General features: G+C 42.8%; 1 protein-coding gene across 4 annotated transcripts in view; it reads right to left on the bottom strand.

Moving 5' to 3' along the window:
- rnf152 (ring finger protein 152) overlaps positions 1-20,052 on the bottom strand; it is a 72,102-nt gene extending 52,050 nt beyond the window's left edge. For 3 of the 4 annotated variants that reach the window (XM_031285214.2, XM_035998226.1, XM_035998225.1), the window contains exon 1: positions 11,642-12,253. The gene's annotated coding sequence lies outside the window, so the exon portion shown is untranslated. Of the gene's footprint in view, positions 1-11,641; positions 12,254-19,872 lie in introns of those variants that run through there. The other variant, XM_031285215.2, reaches the window with a different exon arrangement.
- Positions 20,053-22,306: the final 2,254 nt, after the last annotated feature.

Here is a 22,306-nt window from a genome sequence, read left to right on the forward strand (position 1 = left end):
TTCATTGTAATGCAGCCTTTTACACCAGGAGAAGACAACACTCGTGTCGTATCAGGATATTACGATATCCAAAATTTACGACAATATCTTGCCTCATATATCAATGTCGATATATCGATAGATCGATATATTGCTCAGCCCAACTGGAATTCGTCTCTTTCAGCGGTCAAAGTCATTTTCAAAAGTATTTGTAATTTCTTATATTTATTGTTAACACAACTGTGTGTTTGCCGCTAATCAGGGAAATGAAATACCTGACAAATACTTTAAGCAGTCATGCTCATTGATTTCGAACACTGAACTCAATGGTCGAACACACCCAGGGATGTTAAAATGGAGAGCTCTTTGGATATAAACAATACAGCAAAAATCTCTAAACGCCTGACAAAATCTTATCGCCCATCCCCAAATGCACATTTGGTAATCTATCTACATGACTACTGATTATTTATCAAACTGTTGCGTGTGTTAATATCTCCTGAAGGCACCAATCAATTAATCTTTGTTTTATTTTTTCAATCATTCCACCAATTGTTCAGTCCATCAAATGTCAGAAAATAGTGACATGTGCATTATAAGTTCCCAGAGCCCAAATTCAAATGTGTTTTGTTCGACCAACGGTCCAAAACCCAACAATTGTCAGGTTACAATATAAAACAGAGAAAAGCAAAAAATCTTCACATTGGTGCAATAGATGACTCGCATCTCAATTTTGTTGTCAGTTAATTTTCTGCCTTTTACTAATCCAGATGTTGTCAAACTGTGGAATTAAAGTTTAATCATGCTAAAAAAAAAAAGATTAAGTTTAACGAGATTTACCAAAACAGCAGAAGAACGTGTAAAGTAGTTGAAAGTTTTTGTGACAGTGAAGTAATGCTCATAAAATTAAAACAAGAGATTTCTTTGTGCAAAATACAATTTATGATCCTGATTATCTTATTTCAATAATTTCAACTTGACTCATTCTGTTGTAAATTTTGCTCAGTGTTGATAGATGACAAAAATTAAAGAGGTTTTGAGAGGATAAAAGGCATTTTTTTGCATCCAAAAGGAGGAAAGAGCATCAGTGTGAAATTTCCAAAATATCATCAGATCTTGAGGTATTTGGTCCAAAAAAGTAGTGAAGTTTGAAGGTCAATGTAAAATGGCGCATGAAAGTGCCCACACAAAAAAAATAAAAATTGAAACACCAGACATCAACAAGCTGTATTTGGTTCATCTTGCAGTCCAGACTTCTCATAAATGGTTGCCCTCAGAGACCACAGTATTCTCTGTTGATGCTGAATGTTAAATAGGTGCAGTAAATTGCAGTGTGGGTGAGAGCCAACAGTCTCTGCTGGCACGGCGCTCTGCTGAGTGAAATCATTTTGTTTTTTTCCCCAGGTAGCACAGTCTGCCTGAAACAAGTGTCTCCGTGTTTTTTTTGTCACTTCCTGTTTTCGGTTTGGGTACTTGCTAGACTTGGCTACTTCCTCCTCTGAACCTTTATCTTTACACAGAAATCAACTCATGCTGCAGATAAGTGATTGTGAAACTAAAACCTCAGATTAGCACAGCAGGAAGTGCACGTTATGTGATCAAAGAAGCTCAGAACAAAGTCCCTTTCACATATGCACTGCAACACTGAATCCATCTAGACATTACCCGGAGAAGCTATATGTTGGAACGCAAATGTCAAATCAGTTGAACCGGACATTAAAAACAGACTTCACCCTGCCACGTCCCTGTTACAAAGTCTGTGTAATGTCCGATTGAGCCCATGTGTGAATAGTAAGACTGGGCATCGAGAACCGGTTCCAACTTGGAATCGTTTCAAGAATCGGAATCGAAAAGAAAAATCGGAAATGAAATCAGTATTGTTCAAATAAAAACTATACCCAACCCTAGTGAATAGTAGGGCTGGGTATCGTTCAAAAAAATTTCGATACCGATACCAATTTTATAAAATCCATTCCAAATCTTTTAAATTCTTTTTCAGCTCCTACTACGCAAGCCCCGTCTCTGTGCGTAACGTAGAGTTTTTCCTGCGTGTCTCTACGACGTGTATTCGGTCAAATTCGGTACCCAGCCCTAGTGAGTAGAGCAGGTCATTGTCCGGAGCATTCACAGCGAGCGAGTGGGCGCGTTGATGACGTTTCTATCACATGGCTGGCACGAAACTGAAAGAATACAAACATCCGAGGGCGAAGAAGAAGAAGGGTGATTTACACAAAGACGGCAACCAAAATGTCTAACTGAAGAGTCAACGAGATTCGGGAAACGTCTGTCACTAAGGGCCGACGCCTGGAATCGTCAGACAAATTCAAGGAATAGGCAAGAGACTCGGTTGTTTAGGCCCAAATTACAAACTGGCTACGTGGTCGCGGTGTAATCTGCATCATGTCCTGCCCAGTGTTGGTCATCTTACTTTTAAAAAGTAATTAGTTACAGTTACAAATTACTTCTCGCAAAAAGTAATTGAGTTAGTAACTCAGTTACCACATTGTAAAAGTAATTAGTTACTCAGCAAAGTAACTGACGTTATTTTTTATGTTCTATAACGCTATTACGTTCTATAACATCTTTAACGTCAATGATGTTTATATTAACTGCAATTAATTAGTGCAATTATCTGTATCTGTATAATACTGCAGTGCCGGTACTTCCAGTTCGAGAACTCCACCTTTGAATTTCCCTGGCTTGTCGCCATTGTCGCTGTCTTGTGTTTAGTGGTAGTCAGAGCGTGCAGTGAGACAGCGTGAGCAGGGCATCCGCCCACCCAGCCAATCATCATCGCATTTGCAACAGTGTCATCATCCCCACCCCTGCTCTCTCCAGGCAGCTGATGTGTAGCCAAAGCCTGCCAGCTTCATTCAACCAAATTGTAGTAACGCGCCACTTTACATTCTCAGTAACGATAACGGCGTTGCAACGATGGGAAAAGTAATTAATTAGATTACTCAGTTACTGAAAAAATAACGCGTTAGTAACGCCGTTATACTTAAACGCCGTTACTCCCAACAATGGTCCTGCCTCCTGCACTCTCTACCCAGGCGCCATCCAGTCTAAACCAGAGTATTTACAGGAAGTGAGAACGCTTCTGACACGGACAATCTCCTGTTGTGTGCTACAGGGGCAACTTCGGACAATTTCTTTTCCTTCTACATTTCTGTCCTTCGTCTTGCATCAGAAAAACTTCAGCATAACAGAATAAAAACTATACATTTTGTGCAAACACATATCATTCCAAGAGCGCTCCAAACTCTTTGTTCTACAACACGGAATATGTCAAAGCTACATCCCACAGCTCACCTGCTACAACAATAAGAAAGAAAACTCAAGGCAGGGAGGGGAAAAAAACTAAACCAACACGCTAAAACTCCTGACACAAATTACCCAACATCCCGTAAAGGCCGCTTTCTCCCAACAGATGGAAACCAATTAGCCACCTGACTCCCAGGAAACACTTGGGCAGCCGTGTGAAGCCAAGATGCAAATGAAGCAGAGGGAAAGGTGGAAGCGGCCTGCCAAGTGTCTTGGGAGAGGAGAAATTAATGGAGGAGACAGCGAGAAAATGGAAAGTAGAATAAAGTGGGAAATGATGTATGCAGGGGGCGCAGAGCTGGACTGAAGGTCTCCGGAGAGGTTACAGAAACAACCAGCCGGGGGCAGAAATATCTGTTGATGGAGAACGTCGACTAATCCTGCAGGCGGTGAATCCTCCATCAGCCGACATCAACATCAGCTCGACATTTTCATAAAATCATTGATCTAGTTAATGAACATCTTGTCATATTTTTTTAAGTGACGCATGGATTAGGCCAGAGGCTGCTAGCACTGCAGAACATCACAACTTTCAATCAATTTTTTTTTTTTTTAGGGTAAAGACGGTTAACCCAGCTGTGCTCCAGCCTACCTAGTCTGCTTTTTTTTTTTGCCAAATGTATGTTTCCCTGGGTCACTTAAAAGGTGCAGTAGGTAAGCCTTTGCTGAAGCTGACCCTATGTTCCAGTAGAACTACATGAAGCAGGTAATAAAAAAAAAAAAAATCTGGCTCCCTGTTCAGATGCACCAATCAGGGCCAGGGGGGTGTCTAACTGCGTGTCAATCACTGCTCAGGAACACACATTTCATAGCGTCCTCCCCTCCCCCTTCCCCGCGCACAAGCTGCAGATAGGTTTCCTCCCCTTCCCCCCTCTTCACACGCGCTCTATCGTGCACAGCTCTCCCTTGTGGGGGGAGGGGCTTAGGAGACCGTTTGGGCTTTAGCGGAAAGGGGGGGGGGGGAGGGACTGCGAAGTTGTCGATGTTCACATTTTTTGGCTAAGTCCTGGATCTTCACAATCCTACCTAGTAAGGGTGACCGAAATTAATTCACAATCTCCAATTTCGAATTAAAAAAATGTAATCGTCGATGCTGCCACGCACCCTTGTCACGTCCGGTCGGCTTGTCAAGTGCTGCAAGTCAACCTCCTCTAACTTATCTACAGCCAGTCAAAAGATAGCATGGCAACTGCAGATGCAGGAGACCCATCGACAGAACATGAACCCCTCCTCTTTCACTGAAGTCACCGGTGTGGAAGTATTTTGGATTTCCAGTGAGTTATGTTGACAATGTTCGCGTTGTTGACAAAAAAGCCACAGTTTGCAAGCTCTGCTATGTGCGTGTACCATATTCTGTGTTTACCATTGCACATTAGCCTAGCAGCTAGCGGAGTTTCCTTCTGTTTATAGCTTAATCCCGACAAAACCGCACGGTTGAATTTCAGCCTGCATGCACGTTTTGTAGCATAAACAGAGCAGCTTATATTGGTTATATTAGAGAGAGCAACAAGTTAGCGGACTGCTGAGTTACCCTCTCTGCTATCCATCTGCTCAGCTGCTAAGACCGCTGTGCTGGCTCGATGGTGTTTTAAGCCCCCAACCAAGCCTTCAAGGCTGCGCTGCGACCGTCGTCTTCACGGCACCTAACCATAAACATAACTATTGCCTTCCAGGCAGCGCTGCCTGTCATTCCCCCTCTCTCTCCCCTTTCATGTCTTCAGTCTGTCAAATTAAAGGCCCAAAAAATATTCTTAAAAAAGACACTAAGCGCACTAATCGCCAGACGGAGCCACAGTGCTTGTGCAAAATGGTCAAAATGGAAGGAACTTGTTTTGGGGGAACATGCGTACGGTCAAAGGTTGTTTTAGTCGTGCAACAGAAAACTCAGATTGGACAGATAGTCTAGCTAGCTGTCTGGATTTACCCTGCAGAGATTTGAGGAGCAGTTAACCATAGTCCTCAGAAATCCACCAGAGTTTAAAATTCCAACACAAAGAAAGAGGAAGGTAATGGACATCCGGCCGAAATGAGGGACATCCGGCAGAATTTCCGGCGGCAACGGAGCAATCCTGGAAGTGGAACGTCGTGGATATAGACTATACCTTTGGTGATCCTTTCACTTTTAACTACCCCCACCGTCAGGTCACAATGTAAATTTGTCCAAAACTTTTGGTTGAACAACTAATATTTGCTAAACTAATGACATTCTTATCAGCTGTACTTCGTGCCAATTAGTACATTACATGTTAGCAAAAAACTAAGACGGTGAACATGGCAAACATACCTGCTAAACATCAGCATGTTGGCTTTCTCATTGAGAGCATGTTAGTATGCTGATGTTAGCATTTAACTAGTACAGCATCACAGAGCTGCTAGCATGGCTGTAAACTTAGTCTTGTTTGACAAAGTTTTAGTCTCTTGCATTTTTTGTTTTTTATTAGAATCAGGAATCATCCCTAAGCTTATAAAGAAAAACTAATTTCTATGTTTGGCCAAATCACTCGATACATGACACCATTCCAACTTATTTGAAAGCACGATGATCACCAAAATTGTTTTTGCAGCGACAAAATGTCAAGTATGATCCAAAACCTGCAAGGGACTAAAGAAACAAGGTGCCTGTATAAATTTGATACGGAATAAAGCTGCAACCTCTTGGATGCCAAACTGCCAGCATCACATTTGAAATATATCACACCCCTCCAAAGTAAGAGTAAGAGAAAAAGAAAAGGCTGGAATAAGATGCCAGAACAAGTTAAACTCTTAAGGACAAATCCAAAGCTGTGATCATGTCTAAAGCTCCGTGCCTCAGCAAACTCAAAGCAATGTTTACCTTCATTCCCTCTGACTGCTCGCACAAGGCAGCTGCTAGATAGAGTAAATATTGGTTGTGTAGGTGATATAAGGGGACATATTCCCCCAGATATTGAGTTGCACTGGCTGCAGCGGCTGAAAGTCTTTATAATCTGGGGTTCTTCCAAGAGACTGCACGGAAATAAAAACAGGTATATTACTGTTCTTTGAAAAGATGTGCTATTAATTTGAAATCTTATTAATTCTGCTACTGCTGGGCAAAAGAAAAGTCACTTTAACAACACCATAGTAGATGAACAGGTTGATGTTGATGTATTGTAATTTAACACATTTTGAAGGAAAAATGTATCAAATTGGGTACTTATTCTTTATCTATCCATCTTAATCTGTTATTTCTAACGATATAGGCTATATAACCCAAAAGTATATGGACATTCGGACATTAAACCCATATGTGATTGTTGAGCATCTAATTCCAGCCTCCACTCTTCTGGTTGCAGGCTTTCCTCCAGCTGTTGAACCAGGTTGCATGGACTGACTCCCATTCAGCCACAAGAGCATTACTGGGGTTCAACCATTGACTGTAAATTAGTGGACAGAGCATGTGTGACGTCACCCATTGGTTTGTGGAGATCTGCTATCCGGCGTCGAGTTTGCTGTTACGGGCGCAGCCATCCTGGTTGCGGATGTGACGATTTTAGACGAGAGGGAGGAGTGAGGGAGGAGCCCTTACACACGTTACGTTACACACTTTCACTGGCAATCACATCATAGCCACGCCCTAAAACACCCCCTGCTTTATCGCCGATTTTAAAATCAACAAGACCATAATTAAAAAAATGAACATCATTCTGTGTTGCAGAAGACTTAAAACTAGCGATTGAGACCATAAACTCATTATGAAAATGTTTACTGAGGTAATAAATCAAGTGAGAAGTGGGTCACTTTCTCATAGACTTCTACAGAAACCGACCTCCTTTTGCAACCGCACGTGTCTCCCCCTGCTGGAATTCAGATAGAATGCAGCTTTAAGGCACTTCCGCATTTGCAGCACTTCGCCGAACCGGATGCATTGTCCATTAATATTTACGGTCGATGGGTTCAACGCTGATGTTGAAGATCAAGTCTGACTCACAGTCGGCATTCCAGTTCATCCCAAAAGGTGTTAGATCATGGTCGCTGAGGCCAGTCCACGTTCTTCCACAACAAACCGTGAAAACCATTTCTTTATGGAGCTGGCTTTGTGCACGGATGCATTGTCATGTTGAAAAAGGAAAGGGACAAACACAAACTGTTTCCACAAAGTTGTTGGAAGCACACTGTCGTCCAATATATCATTGTATGCTGTAGCATTAAGACTTCTCTTCATTGGAAAAACAGCCTTTGGCCTGATGCACATACTGTCCACAAAAGGTTAAGCCATATAGAGTATCTTACCTCATTTGTGCTGAGGGTTATGAGGGCGTTGGAGCCTTTTCTAGCAGTTTTCAAAATGGCCTTAAGATAGGGAGAGTCTCAACAAAATCTAACATCCTAACCTTTAAAAAGATTGGATTTGTTGCGGATTGGTTGTGGATTTGTTACTTTCTACATGCAATCGTGATATTTTGACCACACCTGTACATTCCCCACATACAAATAAAAGTGCTCCATAGTTTTACATAAGTCCAGTTCCTTATCTTGTTCCAACAACAAACTAACTGATGCATTTGATTAACTGAGATAACTATTTTCTTTGCAGCTCCAGACGTTTGCTCTCTCACGTTGTTCTGCATTTTTATTACAAAACAAAAGAGCAGTGTTTTAGTGAAATCAGCAGCTTTTGAATTACTGTGAGCGCTAATCTATGAGAGCTTTAATAGAACACTTGAGAACGATGCCATTTGGAAACGTGAGACCAAGAATTAAGATCGATAGCAGACATACAGTAACAGGTTTTCTGGGTGAAATCCAGCTTCTTCTTTGTGTTTCTAATCTCAAACTGTATAAACACACTAATAGGGCCAGTCAAATCCATCACGTTTGACTGAAAGAGTGCAATCAGATTTGTTTGGATTGCCCGTCTCCCTCGCTGCCAAGTTCTCTAACCTGGCAGATTGACAGGTTACCACAACCCTGTCCAACGAACAAGCAACCTATGAATTCATGTGACTTGTGTTTAGAGGATGGAATCAGCCAGTACGAAACAGCAAAAATAAGCAAAAATGCAGGAATGTAAACCTTTGTACAATAGTTTGATCCAAAGAATATAAAGTGGAGATGTGCAGGGGCGGAGCACAAAACTCTGGGTCCTGTAGAAAGGCATTCACTACTGCCCCCTGCCCACATCCACAGCAATTCATTCTAGCATCTTTTTGGGCCCTCCTCATAGGGCTGGGCAATATATCAACATTATATCGATATCGTGATATGAGACTATATATCGTCTTCGATTGTGGATATTACACAGACAGAGTAGTACTCCACGTGACAAGTCATTTGAACTTGATGCCCCTTTTAAATGAGTCCTGTCACAATCTAGTCTTAAAGCAGCCATATTATGCTCATTTTCAGGTTCATAATTGTATTTTAAGGTTGTACCAGAATAGGTTTACATGGTTTAATTTTCAAAAAACACCATATTTGTGTTGTACTGCAGTGCTCTCTCTCACTGCTGCAGATCCTCTTTTCAGCTGGTCTCTGTTTTAGCTACAGAGTGAGACCTCTTTTCTTCTTCTGTACTATCTTTGATTGCACTGCACATGCCCAGTAGCTCAGATGTAGATCATGTCAGCTAGCTAGCTCCATAGACAGTAAAAGAAAGGCTGTTTCTACAACTTCGGTCAGTTACAAGGCAGGATTAGCTGGGAGACTTCTAAATGAGGGCGCACATGGAAGTAGTTCTTTTGTAGATTATGGTGAACTTGTGTGTGTTGTAGCAGTGCTTTGCTATTGAGAACGAGGTAGCATGCTAGCGTTAGCATGCTAGCGTTAGCCATAGCGTTAGCATGCTAACGCTACGAGCTAATGGTTGCGGTTAGCCTGCTCGTTTCGGCTTGTGACGTCACAAGCCGTGCCGATTTTGAACAGCTCACCCAGAGACTGAAGGCAGGACACATTCAGAAACCATATCTCACTCTAAACAGCATGGGTGGATTTTTTTCAAAGTTTGTACGTGTGTGAAAGCACCAGAGACACAACATAACACCCCAAATCCCAGAAAAAGTGATTTTTTCATAATATGGGCACTTTAATACCTCCATGTCTTCATCTTGTGTTTCTATGTTGTACCTCCCTCAATTGATTTGTGTTAAATAAATATCTCACAATAAACTGGTACCTTACCTTACATGTCATTTAGCTGACGCTTTTATCCAAAGCGACCTGCAATTGCTATATATGTCAGATGTCGCACTCCTCGTGAAGTGTCTTGCTCAGGAACACATTGGTTGATGTATCGCAGTGGGATTCGAACGCGGGTCTCCCGCACCAAAGGCATGCGTCATATCCACTGCGCCATCACCACCCCAGGAGGTGGTAGTCCTCCTGGGGTGGAGGTGATCCAGCAAGAGAAAATAAGAAAGAAGAAAGAAGTAACTGGGGAGAAAATACAGTATGGGATCAGTAGCTAGTTTGCCATCTAGACTGGGTAAACCCAGCCCGATCTGCCGACGATTTGATTTCGCCCTGCGGCTCAGGCTGGAAACCTGTACGTTTATCTATCCTGCTTCCGTTACAAATTTGCGGGGACCAATCACAAACTGGCTTATCCACCTGGCGCGCTGTTGGCGGGTTTAACACGATGACGATAGAGAATCGACCAAGCAGCTTTTTGTTTACATTCAACAAGCCAGCCACCGAAGCACAGCACTCCATGGCAGAAACCCGTTGATGCCGCTGTCGCTGCTACGTCACCCGGATCGTTGGTCTGATTGGTTGAAGGACTATCCAATTGCGTACAGAGTCATTTGAACTATGCCCGTTGATCACGCCTCTTGTGCAGAGAAAATACAGAGCAGACTCCCCAGACTAATGTTCAATCTTAAAAGATTGAGCTTGGTCTGGTGATAGCCAGACTTCCGGCCATCATCACAATCTTCAAATTCCTTGTTTTGACCAAACAACACACATACATCAAACCCCGAAGGTATTCAGTTAGTCAATGGTTGTCAATATAAGTTGCTTTCAAAACAGCTGTAAGCACACGTAGGCTACAATGCACTCAAATAACCCACTTATCTTCTGCATGTCGTCATCAGTGTAAAATGCACGCACACAAAAATGCAGGAAATGGTTTTAATGGCAAGAAGGAAACAGCTAACAAAGCAGTGAAGGTCTACTGTGTGCAGACGAAGAAATCAAACTGACATTAACTCTCATTCTAACACAATAATCCTGCAGGCAATTAAGTTAGCCGAGAATTAAGTGAGAGTTGACACATCCTAAATATTGGATGAAGTCCAGCAGCAGCAGCAGCAGCAGCAGCAGCAGCAGCACATCAGGCAAAAGAAAAGCAGGGGGATTACAAGTTGTTTTCAAATCCATGGAGGAAGACGAAGACTTATATACAAATGTAATGAGGAAAAGAAAAATGCAGCGTTTACAGACCAAACTTTAAATTTAGATAACTGGAAACCCTCCTCATCTGACCCTTTATTTTTTTTTTTTTTGCATTTTACAAAACTGAAACAACAAGCTCTTGGATGGCCTGTGGCATCAGCTGTATGGAGCGCTTATCAATTCGAAAATTCTGCATTTGAAAACCTGCCAGAGAGAGAGGATAAAAGCTACTTAGAATTTTTCACTTCCCACTCCAGGAGCTGGGAGACAGGAAAGATGTTTTTGATGAATAAAACTTAAAAATGTGATACTAAAAAAACAGATTATGGTGGAAGGTGCACTACAACTATCTCCAAACCACACACAAAAAAAACACAGATTCCTGTCGGTAGGAATGCAGTAGTATAAAAGGTAAATCTAAAACTTTACTTTGTTGGTTTTTAACCAATCACTGAAACAATGGGGGGCAATGACATCAGACCCCCCCCAACTGTAAGCTGTCTGGTGAAAGTACAGAAATTCCGATACCAACACAAAGGATGTCTGATAGTGAAACAAAGGAACATATTGAGGTAAGGCACTAACAATGTCTCTGGACCATTGTAAAGAATTTTGAAGCTACAGTATTGACGTCAGGAAAGAAATTTGTGGGAATAAAACTACATAAAATGTCTCAAGTTAATTCAAAAAACAGCATGAAAAGCAGCGTTCATCGCATTCTTATTCCAATAAATCAATGCTACAATCCTCAATCAATGCTACAATCATGCATTTTGTGTTACATGACTGACTGAACACAATGCACACGCAGAAGTGTGCAGACAAAGACCCAAACTACAGGGATGCAGCTCCCACCTTTCACGGCCAAACAAAGCAAAATCCTCGCATCGGAAACAACTTTGTTGTGTTTCCTCAATGCTCCGTCAGCCAGACTCCATACGATAAATCATCATTTTAAAGACGGTGGGGAAATTGTAGAGCTCACCTTTTTTATTAGTTCCTCTTTCGGATAACAGCAGCAGTCCTCCCCTGTCTGTCTGCCTGTGGGTGTCTGCTCTCCTCCGCTCCTCCGTGGATTTAATCAGGACAGCAGCGGCGGTTGCGAAATTGTTGATGCGCGCTTCGCCCTGTTCAGTGGGCGGCGTGGCTGCTCGCTCGCTGCTTTCTTCCTATGTTTCAAACCAAAGCGAAAACACAGAAAAGCCCTCCCACTCTCTCCGCTCAGCCTCTCTCTGAAAGCGGATACGCCCTCTCACTGTAGGAGCTTTAAAAAAAAAATGAACACATTACAGGCTTCAGGTGACAAGCTGAGAAGAAAAAAAAATCCGTGTCGCCGCAGGCTGGGGGTGTGAAGTGATGTGAGTCTGGCCGCCGGTGAGCAGCCCGAGCCCGGCAGCCAGGAGTCCTGCTGCACCGCTGCGCTCCGCTGGCTTTGGGTGGCTCTCACTGCACTGCAAAAAATATCCAACCCGACATGGTTTTGTGGTCTCTGACACAGTTTTAAAGTCTCGTCACAGAGGAGCACAGCCTGCCCTGCACACGTGAGGCCCAGGTGCCCTAATTGCCCCTCTAGTTCTCCCAATCCCCTGTAGTTGCCCAAAATGTCCCTATGATTACCCAAGTGCCACTGTTGTCACTTCTTTCTTGTTCCTGCAATGCCCTTGTAGTTGGTCCAAGTGTCCCCCAATATGTGCCTTTCCTGTCACCCAGTTGTCCCTCCGGTTAGGCCAAGTGCCCCTGTGGTGTAGGGGAGACCGGGTTGGTTGTCACACGGGTTGGTTGTCGCACTGCTTATTACAGCTACACTAGAGGCCAACGTGACAATTTATTTGATATTAAACAGTTGGGCTGTCATTGTTGTCACAATGTTTCAGAGTGTCTTTGATGGTTAATTACTTATTGGTACAATACGTTGTGAAAAATAAAATGGATACCTATTTCAAGGCAAGTCCTTAAGCTTTCATTTAATGTAGGAATGACTGGTGAAAGATGTTTAAATGATTAGCAATTCACACAAGAGTAAAAAGTGCAACAACCAACTCGGTCTCCCCTACCCAAGCGCGGGTCATCCCTTTTCATCGGCCCACATGCCCTGCTGGTTCCCCAACCCTAACCCTAAATGGCCTTTTGGTCACTCAAGTGCCTAGGCCCCTCTGACTGGTCCATGTCCCCCTTTCATCTAATGAGTGCCTTTCCTTTCACCCAGTTGCCCTTCTGGTTAGCCCAACTGCCCCAATGGTCACTGAAGTGTGTTTTCTGTTGCTAAAATGTCACTCTAGCACAATCAGCCATTTTGATCAGCCTAAATGCCCCCTTTGTTTACCTAAGTGCCTTCCTTGATTACAAAACTTTACAACTTTCTGGTTAGCTCTGACCTTAGCACAAAGTCATTACGGTATCATATAAATATTTTTGACCTTCCTCTGGGCTGCCCTGTGCCCTTATAGGGGGGCAAATGTAAAAAAATATATATGAGAACCCCACAAATATAGGACCCTTTTTAATTCAACCTCCACATTGAAAAGGCTACACCAAGCCAATATAAGTACACATATCTATAAAAACAAAACTCCTGGCCTGGGAGCCTGAGGGGGTCTATGCAGTATCTTAGCTGTTCCTAGGACTACGCTGTCCTGGACAGACATCTCAGATGTTGTTCCTGGAACTCGCCGGAGCCACTTGTCCCAGTTACAGCCCCGAGTGCTCCGATTACCACTGGAACCACTGTTGCCTTCATCACCACAATGTCTGGTTGGTTAGCAATCACCATTGTCTGGATCTGTAGCTCTGTCATATATATTATAGTCAATACAGATATTTTATATTTTAAACAAACACACACAAAAATAAAGGTTTATACTTAACCTTGGAAAAAAACTTTTCCAACACGGGAGTTGCTGGTCTACCGCTGCCTCGATCAGTCTGCTGGCTTTAAAGAGAGCGACAGAAGAAGGGCCTTCATTTAAGGGCAGCAAGGTAAAGCAGTGAAAGTATTCTAAATATAGCATACACTTACAGTGTTTTCTAGCTTTGTGGAAGACTTGGTTGTGCATATTTTGCGAGGGGGGGGGGGGGGGTTAGGCACCCCTTCTCAAGAAAATGTTAAATTTTTCTTTGTGGGATCGTGTTGTGTCTCTTTTTGGACATTTTTGTTTTCTTTGGGGTTATTTTGGGTCTCTGTGGTTATTTGGCGTCTCTTTATAGTCGGTGTGTGTCCCTTTGTGGTAGTTTTGTGTCTCTTGTTCACATCATTTCAGACGGTTATTATCACCAATATCTGTGTCTAAAACGTTGAAAAAGCTAGAGCAGATAATCAATAAATAAGATTAAAAAAGCTTAAAGACAAAACTTCAAAAGAAGTCCAACTATAATTATTAGATTTGAGAAAAGTCTTTCAGTTACATTCATTTGGCTTAGATACTGCCCAAAACGGTTCGGGTGCTGCAACCTAAACCTTATAACGGCAGGGAAAACCCTGCACTTAAACTGATATAGATGTTTTTAGGTGGTCCTTTTTTTAAGGTGGCTAAATAGTTTTTGCTGTGTGGCCCTGCCCACAGCAGTACGTGGCTTTGCTTTCGTGCCGGTGTTGTGTCCAAATCTGTTCCCCCGTCAGACGGTCAGAAGTTTCCTTCCCATGATTATAGTTTTTCCCGTAGCGCCTTTCTCATTGGTTGGTTGCCGGCAGAAATTCTGCTGGATGTCACTCTTTACGGCCGATGTCCGTCACCTTCCGCATTCTTTGTGTTGGAATTTTAAAAACTAGATTTATGAGGACTATGGTTAACTGCTCCTCAGATCTCTGCAGGGTAAATCCAGACAGCTAGCTAGACTATCTGTCCAATCTGAGTTTTCTGTTGCACGACTAAAACAACCTTTGAACGTACACATGTTCCACCAAAACAAGTTCCTTCCAGAGGCTATTTTGCAGCGGCACCGGGTCTCCGTCTGACGCTTAGCGCCGCCCAAGATGGTTGTGATTGGTTTAAAGAAATGCCAAAAAACCAGAGCACGTTTTTCTCCCATCCCAGAATGCTGTGTGGACTAACCAGACCTTCCTCCGCTGCGCTGTAGAGGAAGGTCTGGCAAAGCAAGACTAGGCATAGCATGACACAACACCGGCCCTCCTGCCTACTTCTCCAAACTGGGGGCGTGCCGACTGCCATCTACTGCTAATACACTGACTATGTGGATAAGTTCCTCACACAAACCCACTTCAAAAGATCGGAACGGTCCCTTTAATAACCTTTTACAGTTGCTATTTTTTTCAGTGTGTGGCTCTTCCAGACAGCTTTCTGAAAAAATTTGCAAGTGTTTTCTCTGTGATAAGTCAGGACAGATTTGGACATACTTTTTAGTCTCGATGTGTATGAACCCTTTAAAACGTAAAGCACTCTGAATAAAATCTAATGTAAAATAAAAGGATGCTATTTAATGTAATAGACCAGGCAAGATTAAAATATTGCTATAGTCCTCAAAGGAGGAGAAAAATACCAAAATGTATGATAAAGTCTGTATCAATTCTCTATTGAACACCACAGACACTGTTCCTCTGAGAGCATTACAGGAGTACTAGAACGATCTTCTGTCAGTGAAGGAGCTCTCAACTGCACTAAAAAAAAAATTCACCACCATCAGACTGAACACTATAATTAAATATGGTGACCACTAAAATTAGTGGCAATTACATTTCGCAGGAAAACGGCTGAGATGCATGCAGAGATGGCTCACATTTGTTGGGTTAAATTATTAAAGGGAACCCTGAGGATGCATTTAACAAGATGCTATATTTATATTTGTGTGTGTGTGTGTGTGTGTGTGTGTGTGTGTGTGTGTGTGTTTTTTTTGAGTATCTTAGAAGCCACCTGGGCTACAGGCTTGAGCCTCGGTCCCTCTGGAGTTCACTGAAAGTTTCGCTGCAGTGTAAGTCTTTGATTATATATTTTTCTTTAATTATGGAGGATAATGAATTTCAATTTGTTATGCATCAAGGCTCCGAAATGGCAACCCACCCCTGGAGCCTGTAAATGCCTTATACTGCCTTAGGCTCCTGGGGAGTTTTTGGGAAATCTTAAACAAGATGGAGTTAATGAAAATAGATAGGCCTCTGTAATGCTAATGTTGACTTTTGGTGCCTAAATCTGGCTGCAGCCCACGGGACACACGGCGCTGCAGAGGCCCACTGCTTCAAACACAACACTTTTCCAGAGGGGATTAAAGCTAACCTTTTAGCTTACCGTCAGATAAATGCTGTACATTTTGTTCCTCTGTCATAAACAAATTGCTCTGCAGAAACCAACAAATTGTGCTTCGGAGATCAATCGCACAGAACAAAAACACAAAAAAAAAACACTCACTTAATTCTGTCGGAGAGCAGCGAAGCTTCACTCTGCCTCAATTTCTCACCCTTTCTTTCACAAAGAATTATATGAAGCGTGAGTTGTGCTCTTCGTCGCCATCCATATTCGCTCCATCCGCCCACGTGTAGCCGTGCCTCTGGCAATTAATTAAAGGAACCACATGCACCGCTCAGCCGGCTTGTCAGGCCTGCCAGTCATCAGCGCGGCGTGACAATGATCTGACCATCACCGGCTTAATTGGCATTCGGAGAACATTTCTCTCTCCTCCTCACTGTAGGCTAAATAAACACACAGGCAGACAGGATGCAACCTTCAGTCCTCGTTTCTCTTGATCAATAACCCTGCAACACCACATCTGACAGCCACAGGAACATTTTTTAACCTCTGTGTTATGTTGTCAGTGCCTATTGACTGACACAATTACAGATTCACAACAGAGTAGCTGCCGAGAACAACTACAAACTTCTTCTGAAGGGACAGTTTAAAAGTTTAAGTAATATTTTAGATTTTTCCCAGAGTGGGTGACACAGTGTTTGTCTTGTTTTCTACCTCTGCGTGCAGTTTGAAGGTATGTGGACTGAATTACTTGTGAAATAAAGTTGCAGTTTGATCCATAACAGCTTCATGTAGACTCTGGGGTATCTTTAGGGTGCTTTCTATTCCATCCTTGCTTCTCTGTCCTCCAGCCCGTGATCCGGTTATTGATCATGGAGGATGTTCCAGTGTGAGAGAAACAAAACTACTTAGTTAGGTTTAGAAAAAGGTTTAAATAAGGATGTATTTTACGTAACTTGAGTCAAGGCATTCTCATAAACGGGCTCATATGATATTGTACAAAAACATAGGCACGTTGATATCATGAAATTTATGATATCTTACGAAAGTTGCGACTACCGCTCACATAATGAAGTTTAGCTGACCAGTCACATGACAGTTATTAGCCTGCCTCTCTTAGTTATGCTATTATAACTTTAGACTGCTGTCGGAAGTTCCTTCCTTCCAAGGACACAATGAGCTGCTCCCTCTTCTCTCTTTTCACTTGTCTCCTTTTGTGTGCATCTTAGTCCCAGAAATGCCTGTTACTAACCTAGCTCTGGGGAGTTTTCTCCACGGAGTCCTTATGCTTCTTCTTCACCCAGAACATCGCCTTGGAATTGGGTGGCACCTACACCAGGATCCTGGGTGCAGCTGACGCTATGGACTTACTACACCCTGCTACGCTCTGCGATTCCCCGCAGTGTCCGACTGCGTCCTGCTGCGTCCAACCGCGTCCAACCGCGTCCACCCAGGCTGCTGTGCCACACCACACCCCGTAACGCCCTGCTGTGCCCTACTATAACATGAACTACTACGACTACCATTGTGATCACTGTTTCACTATCTTTATTATGACTATTATTGCCACCATTCACCACTCCCCCAACTGGTGCCGTCAGACACCGCCTACCAAGAGTCTGGGTCTGTCCGAGGTTTCTTCCTAACAAAAAAGGGAGTTTTTCCTTGCCACTGTCGCAATAGCTACTGCTAATGCTTGCTCTTGAGGCAACCACTGTAATAGTTGGGGCTTCGTAAACTACAGAGTGTGGTCTATACCTACTCTATCTGTAAAGTGTCTCGAGATAACTCTTGTTATGATTTGATACTATAAATAAAATTGAATTGAATTGAATTGAATTATGTTTAGCCATCTAAAGGTGACTGTTAGCCAGGTACTGGTCACCATGAGGTCACGGTCGTAAGGACTAGTTAAGATTAGAAATAAAGTTTGTGGTTTGGGTTAAAACACCGGTCCCCTTAAGTAGTATTCCCGGGTCACTGTATTTGGTCCGAAAGTCCAAACCATCCAAAAAATGCTTTCACACTAGAAACGAACCGGACCATGGTTCAGTTTGATCCGGACCGAGACTACCTCTTTTGGCCGTTTGTCCAGGGTAGGTTTCACACCTCTAATTTTGGTTCAGATCAATCTGAAAAGTCCGAAGGTCCAGACCAAATGAGGTAGGTGTGAAAACCCCCTTATACAACGGCAGTCGATGTGGTGCATGCAGAAGTACATCTGTGGAATACGTACAAATTACAGTGTATTACTTTTCATAGCTATATCTACATGTTAAGGAACGGCACTGGAGGTTGGACCAAAAAGCAGACATGACACACAGGAAATACGTTTAAGTTATTTAATAAAGATATATATATATATATATATATATATATATATATATATACACACACATGTAATAGTGCAAGGGGCAAGGGGGTGTTGTGTCCAAGGGATCCAGTGGTGAGTGGTGGGTGCAGTGTGCTCTCCAGAGCGTGCCCAGTGAATCAGTGTCTTTTGTTTGTGGCGTCGACCATGTGGTTTTGGTGTCCTCCAGAGTCCAACAAACAATTCCAACACGTGGCAAACTTCCTTACATCTAGAGAGAAGCAGGCAGGCAAGCAAGCAGGCAGGCAGGCAGGGGTAACAGGAAGCCTGAGCACAAGCAAGCAAGGAAGACTGCAAGAGGAGAAAACACAGATAACATTAGCTACACAAGCTAGAACACCAGGAAACAGAATTACACAGGGAGCCAGGAGTGACAACTATACCACGCAAGTAGAATGAACAATATGGCGATGAGTGGATCACAGAACCGGTCTTAAGTACTGCTGGGGATGATTAGGGAATGAGCCTCACCTAGCGCAGCCTGCAAAATAAGCCACTCCCACAACTCACAGACACAGAGCAGGAGGAGAAACATGAGGGATCACAAACAGGGAAACAAACAACGCACACAAACAGGGAGAGGGAGGAGCTGCCATGATGGCATCATGACACTACGAATGGTTCATGAGAACAGCCTGCTAACGTACGTAGCGTTAATTAAGTACGTAATTTACGTAACAAAAGCAAGTCAACATTGACTTGTGCTTTCACACGGGACACAAACAGCGGTTTGTGTTTGTTTGACCCATCCATTCACCTCGACCATCTCCCTATACGCGGACGATGTTGCTCTTTATACTACTTCGTCTGACTTCCTCCTTAGAGGCAGCCCTGCACGCCATGGTTTATGATTGCGTGGGTTATATACAAATTAGACTTTTCGTAGGTATAAATACGAACAGTGAATGAGAACAGCCTGAGTCACTACATACTGGTATCTCAGCTAGGCATGTCGTATGTTATTATTTCTAGAACAGGTCAGGCTATTCATTTGGCATGCAGGTGGTTCTGTACATGCTATAGGACAACTTACCTGAAAGAAAAACTTTTACACATTTCTTTGTGTTTCTGCCTGTTTTCCACCCACCTCTGATTTTGTATCTGGATATGAATGAACAGTGCTGGCAAAAAAAATAAATTCCTTTAATGTTGGAAGAAAAAACAAGCTGCGTTCCTATTATTAGTGTTTGTCCTGAATCTGTGCTGTAAAATATTTTATCTTGTGTCTCGCAACTTATCTCTTATTATCAATGTGTCTGTCTCATGTTAGCTTCTTTATCTTCACATTCTCCCAAGTTGTGATGAACCAGAGAAGCTAGAAATTGTGCTATTCCTTAAAACCAAACATATTTCGTAGATTATCAATATATTCAAGTTACCCGCCTGCCATCTGAGCATATGAACGAATAAATATACTTTAAGTTTTTCTTCTCATGTGTTTGTTTACACACATGTATGTGAGCAGACAAAGTCAGACAGTGTGTCAGTGCGCATCCTATCAATCACAGGGTGAAGGCCTTCTCCATTCATCAACCTGGACCGGTGACAAATACATCAGAACGACGGCTGCGGATGCCTTTTTTCTCCCTTGATGCACTCCCCCTTATTGCCTGGTATGAATGAGTGATAAAAAAAACACAGAGCACTTACATTCCTGAAGAATTAGGTCAGCCGTCGAACAGAGCAAAGACTACAAATGGATCGGAGGCGCTGAGATGAAAGCCAGCACACTTCTGTGGAAAATCTTCCCTGTGCCTGTCGACTCGATCACAAAACATCAACCACCTGGTGCCACTTCAGGCTTGAATGAGAGTAATTATGGGTAGGAAGGGGGCTTTCTTCTTCTTCTTTTTTTTTTGCACAATTTGAAGCATCAGAGCGAGTGTGTGACTGTTGTGTAATTGCGTTTGTGAGCACAGACGGCACAAAGACAAATTCCTCAAGCCTGCATTGTTTTCATCGAGCAAATAAAGGTGATTAGGATTTTTTTTTTTTTCCTGTTGGAATCAGACTCTTCGAATTATGAAACATCCCCATCTCAGCCATCACATCCTCCTCCCCCTTTCCCTCCATTATATAGTGTTTCCTGTGCTTCCATGGGAGTTTCTAATTGCCTATTGTACTTGCTGCTCGGCTGTCTGGGTGATGTGCAGTGACAAGCCGCATCCTCAAAAAAAAAGTGATGTACTCCTGAGGTTCACCAGAATAGAGCTTTATCTGTCTCTCACATGATTTCTCTCCCACACAAATCTCTCACAATCCCCCCATCGTGTCTCTTGTCATTCTAAAGTATGTATGTCAAGTGGAAGTGTAATGTATGTCGACTGGAAAGTGAGCGTGGATGCCTTGTTCCCAGAGCAACCAGCGTGAAAGAAAAGTTGAGCAATTTGTCAGTTGTTCACAGAAGTTTGTTCAGAAGTTGTTTTAAGTAGCTGTGAGCCATTTCTGTTTCCACTCAGATGAGTTGGGAAGTCTGGAAAGGACAGACAAAAGAGTGTGGGAGAAGCTCTCTATTATCTCTCAGGCTGTTCTCATGAAACATTTGTACATATACGAAAAGTAATACACTGTAGTTCCCTGTACTAGCACAGTACCCGTTCAAAATGTGCCTGTTAGGACTTCAACTTCACAGGAAAACATTGTAGGCCCTTCTGCTACATTTACCTGACAGAGAACCTTGCAGATTCAGAATTTTATCACAAAATATCACAATTAAAATGTGGCGTAATCAGACAGTTGCCTCATGTACTCATGGCAGTGTGCCATCCACAGAGACAGAGTCGGCTCCGGGATGTGAGAGTGTGTGTCTGTGCGCAGAGAGAGAGAGAGAGAGAGAGAGAGAGAGAGAGACAGAGAGAGAGAGAGAGAGAGAGAGAGAGAGAGAGAGAGAGAGAGAGAGAGAGAGAGAGAGAGAGAGAGAGTGAAAGAGAGAGAGAGAGAGAGAGAGAGAGGCAATGCGAATAAAGAGTGTTTTTGTTCAACAAAATTTTAGTGCTGTCTTTTTCGTTAACGATATTGCATGTTGATATCGCCACAGTCAGCGTTTAATGACCATGGTCCTGTCTCGTCATTATTATCGTTAACGAATTTAACACTTTAGCAGAGGTGTTCATTTCCAAACAGGCTTAGTGGCTTGACGATTAACGTAGAAGCATGGATTTGATTCGCGGGTTGTTTTTTTTTGCCGACGGTAATGTTATTAGTGTTACAAGTTAGCAGCACACTTAAAACAACCGGACCAAGGGTGAGTCTGATGAAAACTGTCTTTGCCCGGTCTCGCATTGCCAGGCCTATCTGCACAGAGCTGGGGGGGAAGCTCCGAGATTACGTAAATGTTCTGCCAGTGACTTTATAGCTCATAGCAACTTTATACTATACAGTGTCTGGCTTTTGTTTGATATTTATTGTCGGCAAAAAGGCTTTTTATTGATTTTCCTCTTAGCGAAATGCTCTGAGTGAATTTGAGCTGGGCTTTTTATTGGGAAGGGTAGACGGCTGCATGTGACGTCTTTTGTGCTGCAGGTTTTGTTGTTGTTTTTTATCAATTTTTTCCTTAACCTTTGTAGTTCGGCCGTTTAGTTTTATTCAGTTTTTTAACATCTAATATCCAATGCTGTCCAAAGTGCTCCTAATGCTTCAAATTCCAAACCGCAAGTTCATTGAGTTCCCAGGAAACCAAGTGTGAAGTAGATTGGATGGATGAACAGTTCATGAGATATTTCAAAGACAGACCACACACACACACACACACACACACACACACACACACACACAAACACAGAGGCTTACCGATTTATTAGATCGATTCCATGTATATGTTATTGCATGTACCACATTGACTGCGGCTGTACAAGAGTGCGAAGATGCAACGAATGGGTCCTGAAACACAGGGCTTTCAAGCGGGGAGTGGAGTTCTTAACTTGAAGAAGCTTTGGGGAAAACACAAGACTTTCACCCAGGAAATGGGTGTTTGTGTCCCTGGAGTACTTCTTAAAGGTCCTATGACATGCTGCTTTTTGGATGCTTTTAATATAGGCCTTAGTGGTCCCCTAATACTGTATTTGAAGTCTCTTTTATATAGGCC

Source organism: Sander lucioperca, chromosome 23 (genome assembly GCF_008315115.2).
Source record: "Sander lucioperca isolate FBNREF2018 chromosome 23, SLUC_FBN_1.2, whole genome shotgun sequence".
NCBI classification, from domain to species: Eukaryota; Metazoa; Chordata; class Actinopteri; order Perciformes; family Percidae; genus Sander; species Sander lucioperca.